The sequence below is a fragment of the Mus caroli genome, chromosome 13, assembly GCF_900094665.2.
Source record: "Mus caroli chromosome 13, CAROLI_EIJ_v1.1, whole genome shotgun sequence".
NCBI lineage: Eukaryota > Metazoa > Chordata > Mammalia > Rodentia > Muridae > Mus > Mus caroli.
The window spans coordinates 65,035,107-65,054,910 of NC_034582.1; the positions used below are offsets into that span (position 1 = coordinate 65,035,107).

General features: G+C 44.0%; 1 long non-coding RNA gene across 1 annotated transcript; it reads right to left on the minus strand.

Annotated features, from left to right (window-relative positions):
- Window positions 1–390: 390 nt before the first annotated feature.
- On the minus strand, window positions 391–19,696 carry LOC110308610. Its single transcript, XR_002379578.1, has 4 exons — window positions 19,618–19,696; window positions 18,894–19,000; window positions 18,661–18,804; window positions 391–569 (listed from the first exon to the last, which is right to left on the minus strand). It is a non-coding gene; the product is annotated as an uncharacterized LOC110308610 (long non-coding RNA).
- Window positions 19,697–19,804: the final 108 nt, after the last annotated feature.

Genomic DNA, 19,804 nt, shown 5'->3' on the forward strand with positions numbered 1-19,804 from the left:
CCATTTGTAGGTCACAAGCCATGGCAGCACAGCAAGCTAAGTGACACTTACTCTGGCATGCTCACTCTCTTCTCTGTGCTTTGCTGCCAACAGCTTCAGGTGCACTGGCTTCCTGATTTTTTTTTCTTGGTAACAACTGAGATTCTCAACTGTATGGAGTTCTACTAGAGAAGCTGTCTAATACACACATACAGCAGGCTGGGCCATGTCTGTAGGGAATTTACTACCCCTGGAGCCCAGCAAGTATGTGCTATAGTTTATTGGATGTTTGTCTGTACCAGCGAATTATAAATTAAAAGACTGGAATGGAAGAAATGCCAACACTTACAGACACACAGACACACACAAAGAGGGGCGAGAGAGAGAGATTGAGAGGAGAGGCTGAAAACACTTAAATTAGTATTGATATCTCTGGCGTATCTGGGCATTCAGAGTGCTCTTCAGGCTCACTTTGACAATCAGTGATCCAAGGCGTACACAGAATTTCAAACATTCTTCATTTATCATTATTTCTTCTCATTCTCAAGCCATCTTGGCTGTCGTAGTGTAATATTCTGTAGCTTGACAAGCTGTGAGAGAATAATAGCATGGACTAAGAAACTTCGTCTGAGGCATGCATGACCTTCATCTTCCCTCAGTTTTTCTGTGTCCATGGCATTCAGGTTCCTAAGACATAGGAATCTATATGCTGCTGTGAAGATGTTTCCTAGATGGAGCCAAAGGGAAGAGCTAAGAACCAAAGACTAGAGTGCTGAGCCTTGGGTAACATCAATAGGACTTGGGTCTAAAGGCCAGTCAGTACAGGTCCCCAGCAGGAAGTACCCACTTTAAGGAAGTGGGTCCTGAGACCCCAGCTATGATTCACAATCACTTTGGCCAAGTCAGGATGGATGTCTGCACCTCCCCTCTGCAAACGTGTACTGCAGCTGTCAACTTCCTGATGGGTATACTGTAGCATGATGGAGGCTATAATTTCTATGTGGAAAGGAGCCACACCTACACGCTCCCTTCTTCAAGCGATTCTGGACTGACTCAGGGCTGGTTCTGAGACTAGAGGAGAGTCTTTGAGATTTCCAAAGAAAGGATGAGTGACCATTTAGAGGTAAGAGTGACCAAAGATCCCCAACTCAGGTGAGGAAACCAGAGTAAATGATCCCAATGCACAGATAGACACAATCCCTGTGTCCTCTGTAGATGGGGTGGAATTTCCATCTCCCTCCCAATTGTGGTCTGGTTTGTAATTTGGCTTCTCCAACAGCACAAGACAGAGTGACATGGCTGTGTTGAAGTGCTTGTGGATCCTAGCAGCACCAGTCTACCCTTTGCAACCATAGGTTCCCTGTGATGGGATCTATCCATGCACTGTGGTGTTTGTGCACCCTGAATGTTCACAAGTGGCCCCCAATCCTCAACATAATATAGCCTTTGGAAGCAGAATTTGTAAATTAATATGGCACTCCTATCCCCTTCAAGCTTCCAAATGAATGAGACACAGACTATGCTTTACTTAGTTAGCTTTGTGCAATTACTGAGGGATTACCCTTAATTAATATTTCTATTCGCTAGATTGTCTACTTCCCAGCTGTCTAGCCAAGTCTTAGCTGTTTGAATTTTCCCTGGATATTTCTGCCCCAGTAGTCTGTCCTGGGGTAGCATTTCACCTGGGCACATGCTCTTGGTCTATCATGGCTAATGAATACATAGCAGCACCAGACCAAGCCCTAACAGAATCTATGACAGGAGCTACATTGTAAAGGGAGCCCCCATGAGTACAATCACCGTCTTAATAAAGAGGCTGAATTTCCAGGTTCTTTAATGGCCATGAATGAACATAGGAATATGTGCCCATGGACTAGGAAAGGTCCTCACCAGTATTGCATCTTTGCCCTCAACACTCATCCTGTAGAACTATGGAAAATGAAAGCTTGCTCTTCAAACTAGCCAGTTATGTTATTACAGCTAATGACAGACACCCTAGAACATCTTAAGGTCATGTTGACCTTTGCAGTGTGACTGACTCTGGTAAGCTACAAATACAAGTGTCCTTGTCTGAGACAGGCACAGCAAGACCCAAGAGGATATAGAAATGTGACTACAGAGTCAGATGAATTGGTATAGCCAACAAGCCAAAGGTTGCCAATGGCCACCACAGGCTGATAATGCAGAAAATGAATTCTCTCTATCGACTTTCTGGAGGGGGTTAGCCTTGTTCAACAGTGTAAATCAGCTCTGCAAGACAGGAGATGTGAACTATCTTAGAGTGCTGAGGTTGACATGGTTTCTCATAGCAACTGCAGGAAAGTAACAAAAGAACAAGATACATGGGACAGAGCTCTGAGGTGCTGAGCTCTTTGTAGTTCTGGTGCCACCAGACATCTGTCCTGGGGCTCTGCTGGCTGAGAATGCAATGCTCAGGAAATGCTTCCTTGTTATAAGAGTATGACCATGAAGTCCTGCCCCTGTGCAGTCTCCTACTTTTGGTGATGAAGGTAACTCTTTGTCTTTCCCAGTTTTTCTCAGCAAAACCACACACAAGGACACAAGCTATTGACTGTTCATGTGCACTAAATGAGAAGAATCGAAGAAGAGACCTGGCCCATGCAAGGCGAGCCTCCATATAGACCATTGATATATCTACAGTTATACACACAACCCCTAAGAGACAGGATACATGAGGAACCCATCCCTGGACGTAACACACCCGTCAGCATCGCCTTCTGTCTAGGGCCATGGATTGACTAGCCAGGCCATCAGAAAGGGACAGGATAGACGTGGTGAATGTACTCTAGATACCAGCAGTGGCACAGGTTTCTGGACAAATATCTCAGAGGGCTCAGATTCTTTATGGTCCTTCTTGAGTCCCACTAGGAAGAACCTGGCTAGCCCATTATCCTCTCCCCTAGCCTTGATGTATTGGAAAGAGACACACCTACCGCTTAAGGTTTCCTGACTTAGGAGTCCAGAGGACACATGAAGGAGACCAGCACATGGCTGCCCATCCCCACATTATAACTCTAGAGAAGAAGGAACTGTACTACCAGCTGCCCACAGGTACCATACCTGAAATGCAGATAAGGTGCCTGCTGTTGGCCCCTTAGGCAATGCCTTCTACTTGAGGCCTCTGAATCCCTTCCTCATCTCTCTCTTAACACTCTAGAGGGTGGGTGGTCTAGCTGAGAAAGTTCTTCCTGCCTTGAATCTCTTGAGAGTATTTATGTGACATCAAGTACTCTTGTCCACTTAGAATGAGGTCTTTTAAAATGCAGCACAGGCAGCCAGTGTGCAAAATGACGTAGCTAGCGTGTTCCAGGGTCTGGTGACTGAACTTGCATGTAGACTAAGAAGCACTGGGGATGATTTGTAGTGGTGTGATCAGAAAGACCAAACAAAGCCCCCTTTCCTTTCCCCTCTCCCCCTCTCCCCTTCCCTCTTTTCCATCTCCTGTCTCCTTGACATCCTCCTCTTCCTCTTCCCCTTCCTCCTCCTCTCCCTATCCCACTTCCCCCCTCTTTCTTTCCTCCTCCTCCCCACTCAGTCACTATACAGTCTCTTCTGTTGGGTTGTCTTCCATATCGCCAGAGACATATCAGACTGCCCATTTAAAAAAAAAAAAAAACCTGTTACTCCTGCCCAGCGTGCAGGAGTCAGAGCAAAGGCCATGGCAAGCCTGGAAAGCTGCTATAGCAAACCAAAGGGCCGAAGCCCCACATGGAAGCCCAGTCTGCTCCTCCAGCCTTCCTTGTACCCAATCACAAGCAGCTGCAGAGGGTTTCCTCGTCATGGGAGATTATTTCTGTGTTTTTAAACTAGAATCCCAGAAGGGAACAGAACCACTTTGGAAGCATCACAGGGGACATTTGATTTAATTACACAGATGTCTTTCTTTCAATTTTATATTATAGATAATCCAGTAAGATTGTAGAGTCTAGAGTTTAAAATAATATCACCATATTGGCAAGGTACCTATTGGATTTGTAGAAATAATGCCTGAAAGACATTTCTAGATTCCAATGGGTGCACTTTATCAATCCCAATAACTCTTAAACCCTTCCTGGGTAGAGGACAGATTCACCTGGGCCACAGGTCAGAGTACTTGATGGCTTCTGCTACGCAGGTCAAGCTAAGGTACAAGGATGGTCTGGTGGTATTCTAGCTTCAAGGTAGCATGCCCTGCTTCTGTATTGCTATATTTAGACTCAAAGTTACTCAGCTAGTGACAGATTGTATGGAATTATTTTATGTCTTTCCTTTTTAAAACATTTTACGTTGAGGGTGTTTTTCCTATACATATGTCTATGCATAATATGTGTACCTGATTCCCAGGGGTGGGCAGAGGAAGATGTCTAATTCCTCAGAATGTAGATGATTGTGAGCTGCCATGTGGGTGCTAGGATTTGAACCTGTGTCCTCTGGAAGAACAGGAAGTACTCTTAACCACTTTGTCTTCTCTCCAGTCCCCTGTCTTGCTCAATGGGAAATAACTGAGACAAACAGAGCCATCTTTAGAGACTGCCTTCAGGGACTCAGGGAGACTTTGTGCTCCTTCTTAGCCAAGAGAAGTCAAGAAAGCTCCATGTTAGCCTTCTTGCTGCTCACTGAACATCCGTGCCCCAGCACTTTTGCTCATATGTGTTGCTATCTTGGTCACCAAGGTAACGTTTTTTCCTTGTTTGGCTTCATAATCTCATTAATAAAATAATTTTAAAATTGATGCATAAGGAAACTCTATTTTATTTGAATTTGAAGGAAAACACCAGGGCAGGCAAACTATAAACGTTGTCAGCTGCCAGGATGAAAGAGATGGAAAAGAGGTGCAGACGTGGCTGTACTTTTGCGTTGAGTCTAAGGAAGTATGTAGGTTCTGCAATGGAAGTCAGCAAGCAGGTGCATAGTGGACCAACAGCCCCATGGTAGAAGTGGAGAGATGAGCTTCAGAGAGCCAGTGAGAGGGAGCCATCATGGAAAACATCCCCAGGCTTTGGCCAATGTCCACAAGAGAGAGAGGGGGGGTAGCTTTTCTGATTTACTCAAGTCATGGTAAATTAGATGAACTGACTTATTTTCTCCCTCCTCCTTCCCTCCTCCCTCCCCCTTTCTTCTTCCCATCCTCCCTTCTTGGGATATCTGAAATGTTCAGGCAATGGTATGGCTGTCTTCCTGACTTCATATACAAAGCAGGAATATCTCAGTGTTACATCTTTGCAATTGCTCCTGTGTTGTGATTGGCTGGGTACAGAAAGTACTTGTGAATAATGTTGTGGTGATGCCTGCTGTTCCCCTCCCCCTTCCCAGGCTCTCCTCCAATCATAGCTCAACCAGGGCATGGAAGAACTGGAGAACAAAGCATTCTGTGAAGAAGGAATGTGGAGACCTAAGGACCAGAGGAAGGGCATAGTCTCCAGTACAACCCTTGCCCTACCCAAACAGCTGCCTTTCAGACCTTGCCTGAGAATTCACAGAACTGAGCTCTGTGGAGGAAGTCAAGAAAGCATAAGGGCTTATTTACCACCATGTCAAAGCCACTGGTGATGGGTCTTTTCCCACCCAACCCCCAATTCAAAAACACTCATTTATCTTTACTATTTGCTTGGAAATTTGAAATTTTTTGATGGGGAATCAATTAATGCTTTTTCTGCACAAAATGCTGACATTTTAAGGACAGCCTTTCTCTGTCCAAAATAAGGGGAAATAAATCAGGAGAAAAATGAGGAGATCTTAGACTATAAGGAAGAGCCAAGTAGATTTTTGTTTCAGTAGATCTGAACTGAATATGTATTTGTGTAACACACACACACACACACACACACACAGGAAACTGGCAGTTGTATGGCTATATTTTTACAGAAAATGGCATTGAATAAATTCCACATTTTTGTATGTCTGTTCAGGTTCAAAGAATTTCTATATTAAGCCGTGCAGATGAGTTCAGAACGCTCATGAAATTAGCAAATGCATCGCAATGGATACATTTTATCCTTGACATGGTCTCTTGGGAGACTTCTAGGCATTTCAATATGAAACAGGAGCAAGACATTCTCCACAGTGAACCCAGTTTTCCTCTGCAAACCTTCTAAGGCATATAATAATATTCATCCATGGTAGATTAACGGTCTGGTTTGTTTTATTGTGCAGAAAAAGAATGAGATAAATAATGGGCAATACTTCCAGCTGCCGAAACACAATTCAGCCCGTGTCACCGTGGGCAGTGCCATCTGTCTCAGCGCTTTATCCCATGTACGTCTTCCATGGAAGAAGGCAATGACTTTGTTTGAACTTCAGCTCTTGGGGCAACCCAATACTGTAAATCTTTCTGGACTGCTGCTTTTGTTGGGGGAGAATGATTCCAGAATGAGACTTGTACCAAGGGCAGTGCCAATTAGCAGCACTTCACTGGGACTGTGAGGTAGTCTCCAAGAACACTACACAAACAAAACTCAATCAATCAACTAATCAATCAATCAACCAAACAAGAGCCAGAGTCCCTATGATTGGCCCAAACTTGGTTAGCTCAGGCTGTCAGGCTCACTTCAGGCTTCCCTGGCTGCGGCCCCATTTTCTAGGTTATCCATGACATGACTTTGCCACTTTACTAAACAAAAATAGATCTCCCTCTGGTGGTCTGTGCATTTGTTCAGATTCCAAGGGATGACGACGTAGACCATGGGAGATATGGACAGAAGCCTAAAGACTTGCATTAATTCTTGCCTTGTCTTTCCTGTGGGGGCACTGAGGCACATTTAGGGATCCTCCTTGGGGTAAGGCTGACATTACTCTCCTGAGGTACTCGATAGTTTGAAGGACAATATCAGGAAGACACATTGAGAACTATAAAGTCCGCCAAATTGTTTCTCCTCTCACCCCCTTTCTCACTCTCTCTCTTCTCCCTTTTCCTCTCCTTCCCCTCTGTGTGTGTGGGGATGAGTGAGGTATATTTATATGTGTGTACTTGTATCTCAGAAATACCAGTAGAACTTTCCTCTTATACATCAGTAAGTCAGAATGTAGAATTTCCATTCCTCAAAATGTGACATTGGATCTCAGAGAGACCTGTCACTTCCCTCCTCATTTCAATGGGCAGGGTACTCCAGGGAGAGTGGCCATTGTCAGTGTCACTTATAGACAGGTACGCTTTCTGTCTGCTTTTTTGGCTGAGATTTAAAGGAAAATTTCAAATTTAAATCACCATATATAATATATCTCTATCTATCTGACACAATGGGCCTTGTCTGCCTTTTGGCAAGTTGGCAGATCTTCCTGGAAGCATGTCTGTTAGATGATTCTGGGATGGTAAAGGAGGAACAGACATTTAATTGTAGGAAATGAAATCAAGCTTTGCCTTCAGAGACCAGCAAGATCCAAAGTTTGAGCCTATGGAACTTCAGACAAGCCCAGAGGATGACAGAAGCAGCCTGCATTTTCTGACTGAAAGACAAGATAGTTAGGGCCAAGACCAGAGGGACTGTGGAGCACTGATGTCCTAGACTCTGTCCACTGAGTTCTATAGTGGAAGCCACAAGGATTCATGACTTTTTATGAGCACTGACTGATTACCCTAGAAGGGTTACCCCATTGGCACCCTCTGTGTCAACTATATCCATGTTTTAATTTTGACTTTAACTGCCTTCGTCCTGTGATCCCCTTAAAATGTAACTGTATAAAGACCCCTAAGGCTCCAGTGACTTCTACTTCTAATGTAGAAGTAGAAAGCTGGGTTTATGCTCACATCACCATGAGCTGAGGCTGCTCTCAGAAAACAAAAAGATATAAACATTGCATGAGACAAGAATTCAGCCTGCTTCCCTCTATTGCACACAGCAAACTCTGGGGGTTTAGCAGTCAGAGAGACCAAATTCAGTTAACCAGCTCTTTCCTGGAATATGACTGCTCCATTGTTGCCAGATCTTTTATGTGCAATTATTTACAGGACACTCCACTGCAGGCAAGGAGACCTAGAAAGAGACTCCTTGTGCAGATTTTCTGCAGGCAGGGAACCTGGGACAGAGTAAGTCAGGTGAGCAGCTCTTAAACTTGAGCCCAGCCATAATTGACCAGTTGCCTAGCAGCAGAGGTGGGGCTGGGAAATGAAACCCATGGCTTTAGTTCTCCTGTTCTCCCTTGACTGTTCTTAATGTTCCCCACATTGTGATGACAAATGCTTGTTAAAAGGGAGCACAGGTGTGTCATACTGCTGTTCTCAGGTTAGCCATTACCTGACATTGAGGAGGAAGTAGGCTACCTCACAGTTTCTCTAGATCCTCAAAGGTGTTCCCACATTAAAATCCAGAAGCCTGCAGCACTTTGCTCAGAATGGTGAAGAGAGAAAGCCACAGATAGGACCATGAGAGTTTAAACTGTTTGATTGGGTTTCAACCCCCCTCCCCCCCCCCACACCACCCAAGCCACAGTTCAAAGCATGCAGCTTAGTGCTTTTGTATATTCATGGGTATGTGTGAGAATCAGCAGTTGGTTCTAGAACATTCCTAGCACCTCAAAAGAAATCTGGTTACCTTTCCTGTTACCCCTCTGTCTCAACTTCCTCTCTTCCCACCTTAGTTATTTGTATAGTTTGCTGTGACAAAACACAGGGATACAAGCAACGTGAGAACAGATTCTCTTGGCTAACATAAGGGTGTATCCATCATCTGGGAAACTATTGAGGCAGCTGGTCACACTGTCCTGGGAGTAAAAAGTGATCATTGCTGGTGCATAGCTCCCTTGTATGCAGGCAGAGACATAAGCTCTCCTGTAGATTGGGTCTGCAATGAACCTGAGCAAGATAATCCCTCCCAAGCACGCCCAGAGGTTAACCTAATCTAAATAATTCCTCACACCTGTGAGGCATGCCTCCTAAAGGCTTCCCAGACCTGTCAAGTTGAGAGTCAATACTAGTCATCACGCACACACCCCTCTCTTTGATATTCACCAATGTCTTGTCACTGTAGACTTTTCTACTGTGGACTTTCACATGTCTGTGGTCATATAGCACATGTGCCTTTCTGGGCAGCTGCTGTCATTGAATGTGTTGTTTACAGGGGTCATGGATGTTATAGCATATAACTGGGCTTCATTTCTTTAGAGGCCAAATAATATCTTGCTGCACAGGTGCATGGCACTTCTTCATGTGTTCATCAACTGATGTAGGCTCTGGTTATATAGAGAGATCTTGGGTATTTTAACCAATGCTGTTATAAACATCAGGACACAGATTCCTGCCTGTATAAATAAGGTTTTTTTTTCAAGTTGGGGAAGCATATAAAAAAATCCCGAGCTTTTGGCTCCAGGGCACATGTGTGTTTTGGGGAGCTACCTGACCATTTCCAAAGTGGCTGCGCTATTTTGCCTTCTCAAAGAAATGAATGGGAGCCATGGTCAGTTGGGCAGATTAAAAAGTTCTCAAGTGTGCACTCTACCTCACTCCTTCCTGCGTATCCTTTTACTAAGCCAGAAGCACAAGGACACATGGACTCCTTGTCTTCTTATCACCAAGCCCCCTGGGTAGACCTGAGGCATCAATCCTTCAGAGTAGAGAGCCATTACTGAAGAGTGCACTCACTGGTGCAAGAGTATTCACTGGTCATGCGACAAGGTGGGCCAGGCACTCACCTTGTGTTTTTCACAGTGCCTTAGACTCTGATCGCTGCATGGATCTTCACAGACACCTTTTATCTGGAGTCAGCTGACTTTCAGACGTTCCCCTCTGAGTGACTTTTCAAAGAATGTGGCATTGGGAGGGCGGGTGCACACACAGTTTTCTCCTCAGACCACTGGGATAAAGGGCTAGAGAGATGGCTCAGTGCTCTTTCAGAGGCTCTGAACTGAGTTCCCGGCACCACATCAGGTGGCACACAATTACCTATGACTCCAATTCTGGGGGACCTGACACTCTCTTCTCCCCTCCACAGGTACTCAGACACATTTACTCAAATGTGCACCTAAGTTTTAAAAAATTAATGAGCTGATTGATTCAAAATGAATGCCAGTGCATGCATCTTTCATTTTCTCAGCCTACAAAGGTTGAACATCACATCAGGGAGTTTAGTCAACTAGTTCAGCACCGCCCCCTCCCCCCCAGTAGACGGAGAAGATGCTGGGATTCATATTCTGATATCTTAATTAAAGCCCTAATGATCATACTTGGCACACCGGTGTTGGCCTTGGATGATGTTTTCGTTGGCTGAAAATGTTAAATTTGAGATCTAAGGCTCTGGCAGATTGTTAGTTGAAATTAAGCACTAAGACTTTCTACTCCGGAAATGTCTCTCATGCTCTGTGGTACTAAGCAGGATCTCTGCTGGGTGCTTTGTGGCATTCTTAGAGTGTGCTTCCAGATCACTCTGGTAATACCTCTGTGAAATGCTAGCCTATGGCACCCACTGATCAATATCACAGGAATCCATATGTTTTCCCCTCCGAAAGCTTGAGGGTAAACAGTTTCACTTCGGTAGACCATATGGGCTCTTCCACAATTACCCAGAGGTGATGGATGGCTCCCTGCTATGAAGACAAAGGTTGAGAAGGGAATCATCTTTTTAACAACTCAGCTTGGAGATGAATTACATGGTAAAGAACATGGCACAATGATCCCTCTGAGCTCTTGCTGGAAAGAGCCATGTTCAGCAGCATCAGAGGACCACTGCATCCCACAAAGAACCTGCACTGGAGGCACGACACGGGAGGTAAGGAAACGGAGGGAGTAGGAGGCCTGGGAAGAGGATAATTGTCCCACTTCTAGGGCAGAGCGAGAAGAAGGGATGGCCTTATATGAACAAAGGAATGGCTACATATGAGGGGAAGGTGAGCCCATGTGAAGGGAGGGTAAGCTCATGTGAAGGGAGGGGTGAGTTCATGTGAAGGGAGGGGTGAGCCTATGTGAAGGGAGGGGTGAGTTCATATGAAGTCTCAGTGCCCTCCATGTGTGAGCACAGTGAGCAAGTCAGGCTCTGAACTGGAGCTACCTAATAGCAGCAGCTACAGAAGTTCTTTGTAAGATGCAAGAATTCTGCCTCCATGCTTGCTGCAGAACACCCATTACTCCCTAGTCATTTAACCCTATGAGTTTCTTACGCTACCCCTCATCCATACTCTGCATATAGAATGTTTTCCTTGAGGTCTGATTACAGATTCAAACTTGGGAACCATGATGCTGCATCTTGCTACAGTTCATGCATACAGGACCCATGCCAGAACTAGACACTAGGCTCTGTTGGAGGTCCTGGAACATCATAAGCTTTGTAACAGCCAAATATCATACAAACAAGATTAGACCCAATGTGTCCATCTGGAAGGTTCTGGTTTGAACAAGACCTAAGAAAATAAGATGGATACCTTTGGCTAATATCAGAGGTGCAGATGGATGGAGAGGTGCTTGGGTATCCAGGAGAAGCTAATGTGAAGTCAGAAAGGACTCCAGAGATGTGATGGAGACTCCAACAGAAATGTAGAGGGGTGAGGAGGGAGTGCATTGCTATCAGCAGCAATAGCTCTGCTCTGAAAATCAATGTCCATCTGGGCCAGCCACGGTCTGAACAGGCCATGTTCTGTTTCTATTGGCATACAGTTAAGATTCCCAGGTTTTGATCCAGCTTCTTGTTATTTGGAGACACTTAAAAATTAGATGACTTTGACTCTAGAGCTCACAGATAGCACAAACTTGGGAAAGTCTGTACGTGTGTGTGTGTGTGTGTGTGTGTGTGTGTGTGTGTGCACACGCACGCATAACATATATTACTAATGTATACCTCAGATGTTTGAAGTCTGCTCCAGAGATTATTTTCAGCAAGTTTGAATTCTGAAAAGAAGTGAAAGTATCGGATGGAAAGTTCTGGTCAAAGATTCTATACAACTCCAGGTCTGTCTAGGCCATAACTCCAGCTTCCATGGAGGCTGAGACAGGAGGATGGCAAATTCAACGATTGAATAAGCTGCAGTTCAAGGATAGAGTGAATGGTTCTGTCTAAGTTGACTTTTAATAAGATGAGGCTATAGCTTTTTGGGAGAATACTAGTCTAGCATGAGTGAGGCCATTCGCTCAGTCCTCACTGCTACTCACATTTGTAATAATAATAATAGCTTTTATAGAAACAAATGAAAGAAATTGTCATTGTGAGTGTGTGAACTCCGAAATGAGTCAAGCAAACACTATTCCTCGAGTCAGACCCGTGAAAACGATTCAGACTCTGAAAGCTGCTTCTGCAAGACTGAACAGCACAGACCAACCCTGTCCAGGCCTTATTTTTGTAGCTTCCATTGTTTGTGTTATGGTCGCTTGGTCTCTGAGCATATAATTGATGAATGAGACATCCACATTCACACGAGCTCTATTGTAATTAGGCCTACTCCCCAAGCTTAATGAGCTACAGAAATGTGAAACTGTAAAAATAGTAAAATAGTGTTTTGACATTTTTTCCGGCCATATTTACACCCTGCAGCAGTGATAAATTTCAGTTAAGCAAGAGAGACAAATCCTGAAGACAGCCAGAGTTAAAGACTTCAAGCGTCTTCTCTCTTCATTTTCAATAAAATAAAAGCAGTATAGATCACAAGGAAGTGACAGCTTGCTTTGCTGACTGGTGCATTATATTCTTGATTCAGTGAGCACACAGGACCTGAAAATATTAATGCTTCCAGGTAAAGTCCAGGGATCAAGACAGGGACCAGCCACCTTCTCGCTGGTGAATTGTTCTACATGGTTGCTGGCTTCCCTTGCTTATTTGGTTTTTGCAAAGCTAGTGTGACTTTCTTACATGACCAACAGAATGTAAGAGTGGGAACTGCAGCATTCTCAGTGAGGCCTGCACGACCTCCCAGTGTGAATGCTCTCCATTCTCACATACAATGACTGTACCTGAGTCCTAACCTCAGTCCCTGTTCTAAGCTAGGCTCCAAACAAAAGATGATTTTAGAATACCTCAACTGAGGTTGGAGAGATGGCTCAGTAGTTAAGAGTATTGATTATTCTTGCAGAGGATCTGAGTTCTGTTCCTAGCACCCATATCAGACAGTTCAAAACTAACTGTATCTCCATCTCTGGGGAAGTCGCACTTCTCTAGGCTCTGAGATGCCTGCTATCACATTCACATAACACACACAACACACAGAGAAACACACAATCACACATAAATTTAAAAATAAAAAAAAATATGTTTTTTTTTAAAAAGCCCTAGCTATTCGTAGAGATGGGCACCAGGTAACAACTGGAGTTTGCGGATTAATTAATTCACTTGAATTTTTCTGTGCTTGAAAATAAGACTCTGCTACAATCAACCAAGACATGCTTTTCCTTGTCCAAGTTAAGGAGGAGAGTTAGCAGGAAAAAAACAAAACAAAACTGGACAGGCATATGGGAAAGGATGCAAACGAGACATGCAAATAAATACAGGAGTGTATGGCAGGGCTCCACACTGAAAGTTACCACCAGGTTATACTGCTGCTTCTAAACTTACAGTACAGAGACAAACTGGAGATTTGCTTAAAAGTATAAATTTCTAAAATATGCGGCACTGCTGGGGTACTTTCCTGTCAGGCTGTAATTGCTCTCCAGTTGATATTTCACGTCTAATTAGCTTGGCTCCTTCAGAGGCTGTAGAAAGTTCTGAGCAGGCAAACTTGGTTATAATATGCTCCCTGGTTTCCAGATAAAAAGGTCACATAACCAAGGGTCGATCTTAATCAGCTCTGCCTCATTTCATAGTTCATCATCTTTTGAAACGTCTCAGCAGGGAATGTCGACAGAACTCCTATTGTTTATGATTGTGGTGGTTTATATTTGTATTAAAATTGTTATGGTTTGCTTAGGTTCAGATAACTTGTTTGCTTTGCTCTCATTATTGAATAATGAGTTTAAGAACATTGAGAATCTTCTGTAGGCCCATTACGTTTCTCCTCTTTGTTTGCTTTTATTCTAACTCTCTATAAGAAAACCAAAAGCTGACACTATTTCTCATTTTATTTCTTTATACTATGGACTAATTTCTGCCTGCATGCAACCTATACTACTCAGTCTTTCCTCCACCTGAATATTTGGAGCTAATGTCATTAGGAGGTGCTTAAGATCACAGAAGGCTGTAAAGTTTGTTTGTTTGACTTCCCGATATTATAATTTAATTACAATATTTTTTTCATTCCCTCTGAACCCTCCCACATATCACTCTCTACTCTCTTTCAAATTCATGACCTCTTTTTCACCTATTGTTATTGCATCCACATATGCATATACAAACATATCTTTTTAAATACAATTTGCTCAGCCATATAATGTTACTTGTATGTATATTTTCAGGGCTGTTTCAGTGCCCTGGCTGCACTAGACAGCCAATTGGTGCTCTCTTCCCAGGAGAAGGCCACCTCTCCTGCTCTCAGCTTTTCTCTGTTGCCTGTAGTCCTTTGTATGGTGTTGAGGGCTCTTGACATTGCCCTCATCGACTTTGCATTGTCCACAGGTGTCATCCCCGTTCAGTTCATATTTAGATAGTCATGCTAGTGAAACTTTATGGGTGAGCTTTTGACATTACCAGGAGACACAATCTCATAGCATAATTCCCTCATCCTCTGGCTCTTACAATACCCCTCACGCTTCCTCAGTGTTCTCTGTGTTGGGAGTAATTTGTAGATGTATCCATTTGGATTGGGCTCCACAGCTCTATCTACATTTCCATTGGTTGTGGTTTTCTTTTGTAGTACTTATCTGTTGCAAAGGGAAATATCCTTGATGAGGATGGAAGGCTACAGCCATCTGTAGTGTAAGATTAAATGTTTAGATGGCTATAGATTCTCCCCTGATAACCATGACTTCAATATTGAGTAGTTGGCTAGGTTTCCAGTACCATGTGTGATTTCCCTCTTGTTGAACAGGTCTTACGTCCAGGTAGAGAGCTGTTGGCTGTTGCCAAAGTAAGTGATCTGGCAATGTTGTGCTGAATTGGAAAGGATGATCAGTTTTTTGAAGTGCATAGAGTTAAACGCCAAAGTTTGTCTGAAGGGATGATGTCCTAGCAGTGATGGGATATTAGTCATGAAGTTACCCGTAAAGATGTAGTAGTAGTAATGGCATGTTAATCATGGATTGACCTGTAAGATACAGAGAATGAAATAGCTTACAGACTTTGAAGAAGTGACTCTTAAGCATTTTGAGATGACATTATTGTAGGTAACTTTAGTTCAGTTAGTTTAGCAATGAAGGTCTTCTAACAATGGTTGATGTGACTGTCACTTGATTGGATTGATGGATCCTTTGCTATAGTGATGCCTGCATATGAATTTTTGGCTGTCTTGCGTCCAGGGTAGTCCAAACACACTCTGAAGGAGAGTGTTTGGTGCCTTCTGTGTTGGGTTATCTCTGTGGATTAAGGTGCTTTTTCTGAGTGCCCTTTTCAGTGAATGATGCCGTGAGAATCTCTCTCTCTCTCTCTCTCTCTCTCTCTCTCTCTCTCTCTCTCACACACACACACACACAAACACTCCTAAATCATTGTCTCACTGTATGTATCAAGGCAAAAGCATCACCTCCCTGAAGCCACTTCTACCAGATCTGAATAGTTACGTATCTATTCTTCCTGTAGCAACACAGCTCTCCCTCAGGGAACTCCTTAATGAAGCATGTCAACACTACAGACCATGTTCACTATGTTGTATTGCTACAGTCGAAAATACTACTCATGTTTTTGAGGTTTGACAGATTATAAAAATAAGAGAGATCTCTGCTTTTGCCATTTATACACGGATGTTATGGAGAAGTTTAAAACTTTGGAAACTGGATGCTGATTTAATAAATATATGTATTTTCTATTGGCAAATATATTGGAAAATATATTGGAAGTTGCACATATACATATAGCAACACGTCTTCATAAACACCCCCTTTTGTATGGAGAACTGTAGAAAGCCTACATTTTTCTACTAAAATTGAAAATGGAAGTCCCTGTTGTTTAGAGCTCTGAAATGAAAGGCCTCACACTCAATTCCCCTAGGAAGCTTGCTGGAGGCATCTGGCATCTCTGAATTTTAATAACCCCTTTTATAAAAGTTTTCCCTTTTGTCACCCACACAGAATATGAGTGTCTGTGTTCAAGCTCTCCCCCCTCCTCTTGCATCTCTGCCTTCTAGCCTGAGGCTTAGTCAGTTCTGCCCCCCAAACCTTCCAGGTCCTTTGATAAACACTCCCTAGGGGTTCCTGCATGCTCAGAAACTTCCATGGTTAGTGTGTGCCTCTTCCTTCTCTGAAAAGATGAAACTGAAAAATATATTAAAGGAGGGAAAGAAACAAATCTAGCCTAGCAGGTTGTCAGCCTTCACACCAGAGGGGAACACACTCCAGAGACAGGGAAACTTGGCTTCAAATAAACCTTGTATTCCGAAGAAGAAATGGTGCCTCCTTAATTCCTTTCATCTGTTTGCGGAAAAGCATCATGTGACACTGTGGTGTCCCATGAAGCAGATTGATTCTCTAGAAGGCCTGCTTTTCCCAAGCTGTCCCATTTGGAAGTCAGGGCCTGAGGCCTTGCATTGGCGATGATGTCACAGGACATGTGCTGGGAGGAAGATTAGTGTCACTGCGTCTCAAGGCTGACATGTCAGGACAACATCAACTACGCATGTGTGCTGTTACCCGCCACCCAGAACCTGGGCAATGTATAGGGACATTTGGTTTGTGATTTGAGGGAACCCAAGAAAATTGTGTCTGAGCGCTTAGACATGCTCCAAAAATCCCTTGTCATTTTAATGTTTTATGAATCTGTTACCACTTTTTAAGTTTATTGCTCTATCTTTGTGAGGATTCAGGGAGGGCATTGAAAGATCCTGACAGAATGTAAAAGGACACAGAAGCCCTGAAATTGGCAAGATAGACGTCAGTGTTAGCAGAACTAGCTTCACTGATTTAGAAAAATAGAGGTGCACAATCCTCTGGCCACTCCTTGAACCTGTGTGTCTGCCAATGTTTTGACCGTTCCTTGAACCCAGGTGTGTGCCCACTGCTACACCTCACTGCCAGGTGTTTGTGATATTGGTTGCTGGGAAAGAGTCGAAAAATCTCCCCAGCAACCACAGCCCGGCCAATCCTGAGTTGCTACACCTGCACCAGACTCTTTCCTTGTACCCCTCCCATACCCATTTCTTGAGAATAACCATTGTTTAGATCTGGAATTCCCCTACTCCCCCCTTCTCTTTTCTCCCCTGAGGGCCTATAAAAACTGGGACCTCTTTCCTCTCGAGGTCGACTCCTCCTCTACCCCTGCGTGGGATATGAGTCGTCCCCAGAGCGACTGGCTTTCCCCGAATAAAGCCTCATGTGGTTTGCAACAAGCTCGGTCTATCATGAGTTCTTGGGTGTCCACTATTGTCCTGAGGCCTGAGTGAGGGGCTCCTCTCAGAGTCTTTCAGCATATGTCTTAGTCACGGTACTATTGATATGAAGAAGCTGTGTCTTAGTTAGGGTTTTACTGCTGTGAACAGACATCATGACCAAGGCAACTTGTATAAGAACATTTGAGTGTGGCTGGCTTACAGGTTCAGAGGTTCAATCCATTATCATCAAGGCAGGAGCATAGCAGAATCCAGGCAGGCATGGTGCAGACATAACTGAGAGGTCTGCATCTTCATCTGAAGGTTGCTAGTGGAAGACTGACTTCCAGGCAGTGATGGTCTTAAGCCCATGCCCACAGTGACACACCAATCCCAACAAGGCCACACTTCCTACCTAGTAGTGTCACTCCCTGGGCCAAGCATATGCAAACCTTTATAGACCTCATGACCAAGGCAACTTTTTTTTTTTTTTTTTGGTTTTGGTTTTTGGTTTTTTGGCTTTTGGTTTTTCGAGACAGGGTTTCTCTGTATAGCCCTGGCTGTCCTGGAACTCACTTTGTAGACCAGGCTGGCCTCAAACTCAGAAATCTGCCTGCCTCTGCCTCCTGAGTGCTGGGATTAAAGGCATATGCCACCACACCCAGCTCCAAGGCAACTCTTATAAAGAAAGTATTTAATTGGTCCTTGCTTACAGCTTCAGAGGTTTCATCTACTACTGTCACGGGCAGAGAACATGCAACACACAGGCAGACGTGACGATAGAATAGTAGCTTAGTGTTCTGTAGACAGCAGGTAAAGAGAATCACTAGGCCTAGCTTGGGCTTTTGAAACCTCAAAGCCACCCCCAGTGGCACAGCACACTTCCTTCAACAAGGACCCTCCTCCTACTCCTTCTCAAGTAGTGCCACTTGATGACTAAGCATTCAAATCTATGAGGCTATGGGAGTCATTATCATTCAAACCACCACACAACCTATGAGCATTATACAGAAGACAATTTTGATAGTTCATCCTAACCTTCCCCTTGTTTGCAGCTGTGTATTTGATGCTCATTGCCTGTGAATGCAAGGGCATGCCCCTGTGCATCTCCCTTCTCTCTGCAGGGATTGCAGCTACTTTGTTTGTTTGGTTTTTTTACATCAGTTCTGGGGATTTAGTGACTTAAACTCAGGTCCCCATGCTTTCAAGACAGGGCTTTATCCACTGAGCCATCTCACTAGTCTTATTATCAACTTTGGATACTAACCTGTGTTATCTTCTTACCTCCTTGGATTTTAGGAACAATGACAAGACTGAGCAATGGTTGTCAAGTGAAGAAAACTTTTGTTATTGACCCCAACTGGGAAAAAATGGGGAACAGACCTGGAAATGACTCTCAACCTAGAGAGGTGTTGTGGAGGGATGGATATGCATTTCATTTCTGGGCACCAAGCCTCCTCACTCCTTCCATGCGTCTTCATGGTTCTCGTCATGGCAACTGTCACTGGACACCATGCCCTCTGCAGGCTGAAAGATGGGATGAAAAGGGTGATGTCAGAGGAGTCTGATGTCACTCCATCAGCCATCTGAGATCCAAGTAGTCTTGGCTAGCCCACCTGAAGAGGCATGTTCCAGGGACCCTGTCCTCACAGATAGCAAGGTCGGGGTGGATACAGATTCCAATAGGCTAAGGAAGCAGTGGAAGATCAGGACCTGGTGGCAGCTGCAAAAGACAACTCATGGTGATATGCAAGTCTATCAAGAATGTTTTTATGTATGAACATATGTATGTATGTATGTATATTTATGGATGTGGAGGTTGTTGCACATGTATTATAGTGAACATAACAGTCAGAGGATAACCTCCTGACTCAGTTCTCCCATTTCACCCATGGACCTGGGGTTCATACTCTGGTCATCCTTCCCACTTGGTGACAGGCTTGGATGCACCCTTAGCTGTTGAGACATCCCTTGGGCTCTTCATTCTATGTGCGTATCTGACAGTAGGATACTGATATAGTAAGTACTTTTATGATGTCTGTCTACCTGGTAAGATTATTTGGGGTGTTTTCTTTTTCTGAGTATTTAAATTTTTTACTTGTCTCACTCATCATAATAAAAACTAACGGAAGCCGAGAGAAAGATGCCAAAATGAAATAAACTCAGTACAAGTAGTGAGATACATAGAGATGTTCAAAGCCAGGGTGCCACTTTTTTCAACATCATCACTGATTGGTGAGATCTCAGAGGTCCCTGTACTCACAGAGAAGCACTCAAGAGAACCAGGAATGTTTATCACCCAGGGGGGTCTCCTCAGTGGAGGAGATAAAAATCACATACCTCTGTAGTGGTTTAAATGTGCTTGGCACGTAGGTGTGGCCTTGTTGGAGTAGATGTAGCCTTGTTGGAGTAGATGTGGCCTTGTTGGAGGAAGTATGTCACTGTGGGGGTGGGCTTTGAGCTCCTAGTGCTCAAGTTCCACCCAGTGCAGAAGAGACCCTCCTCCTGGCTGCCTGCAGAAAAATCC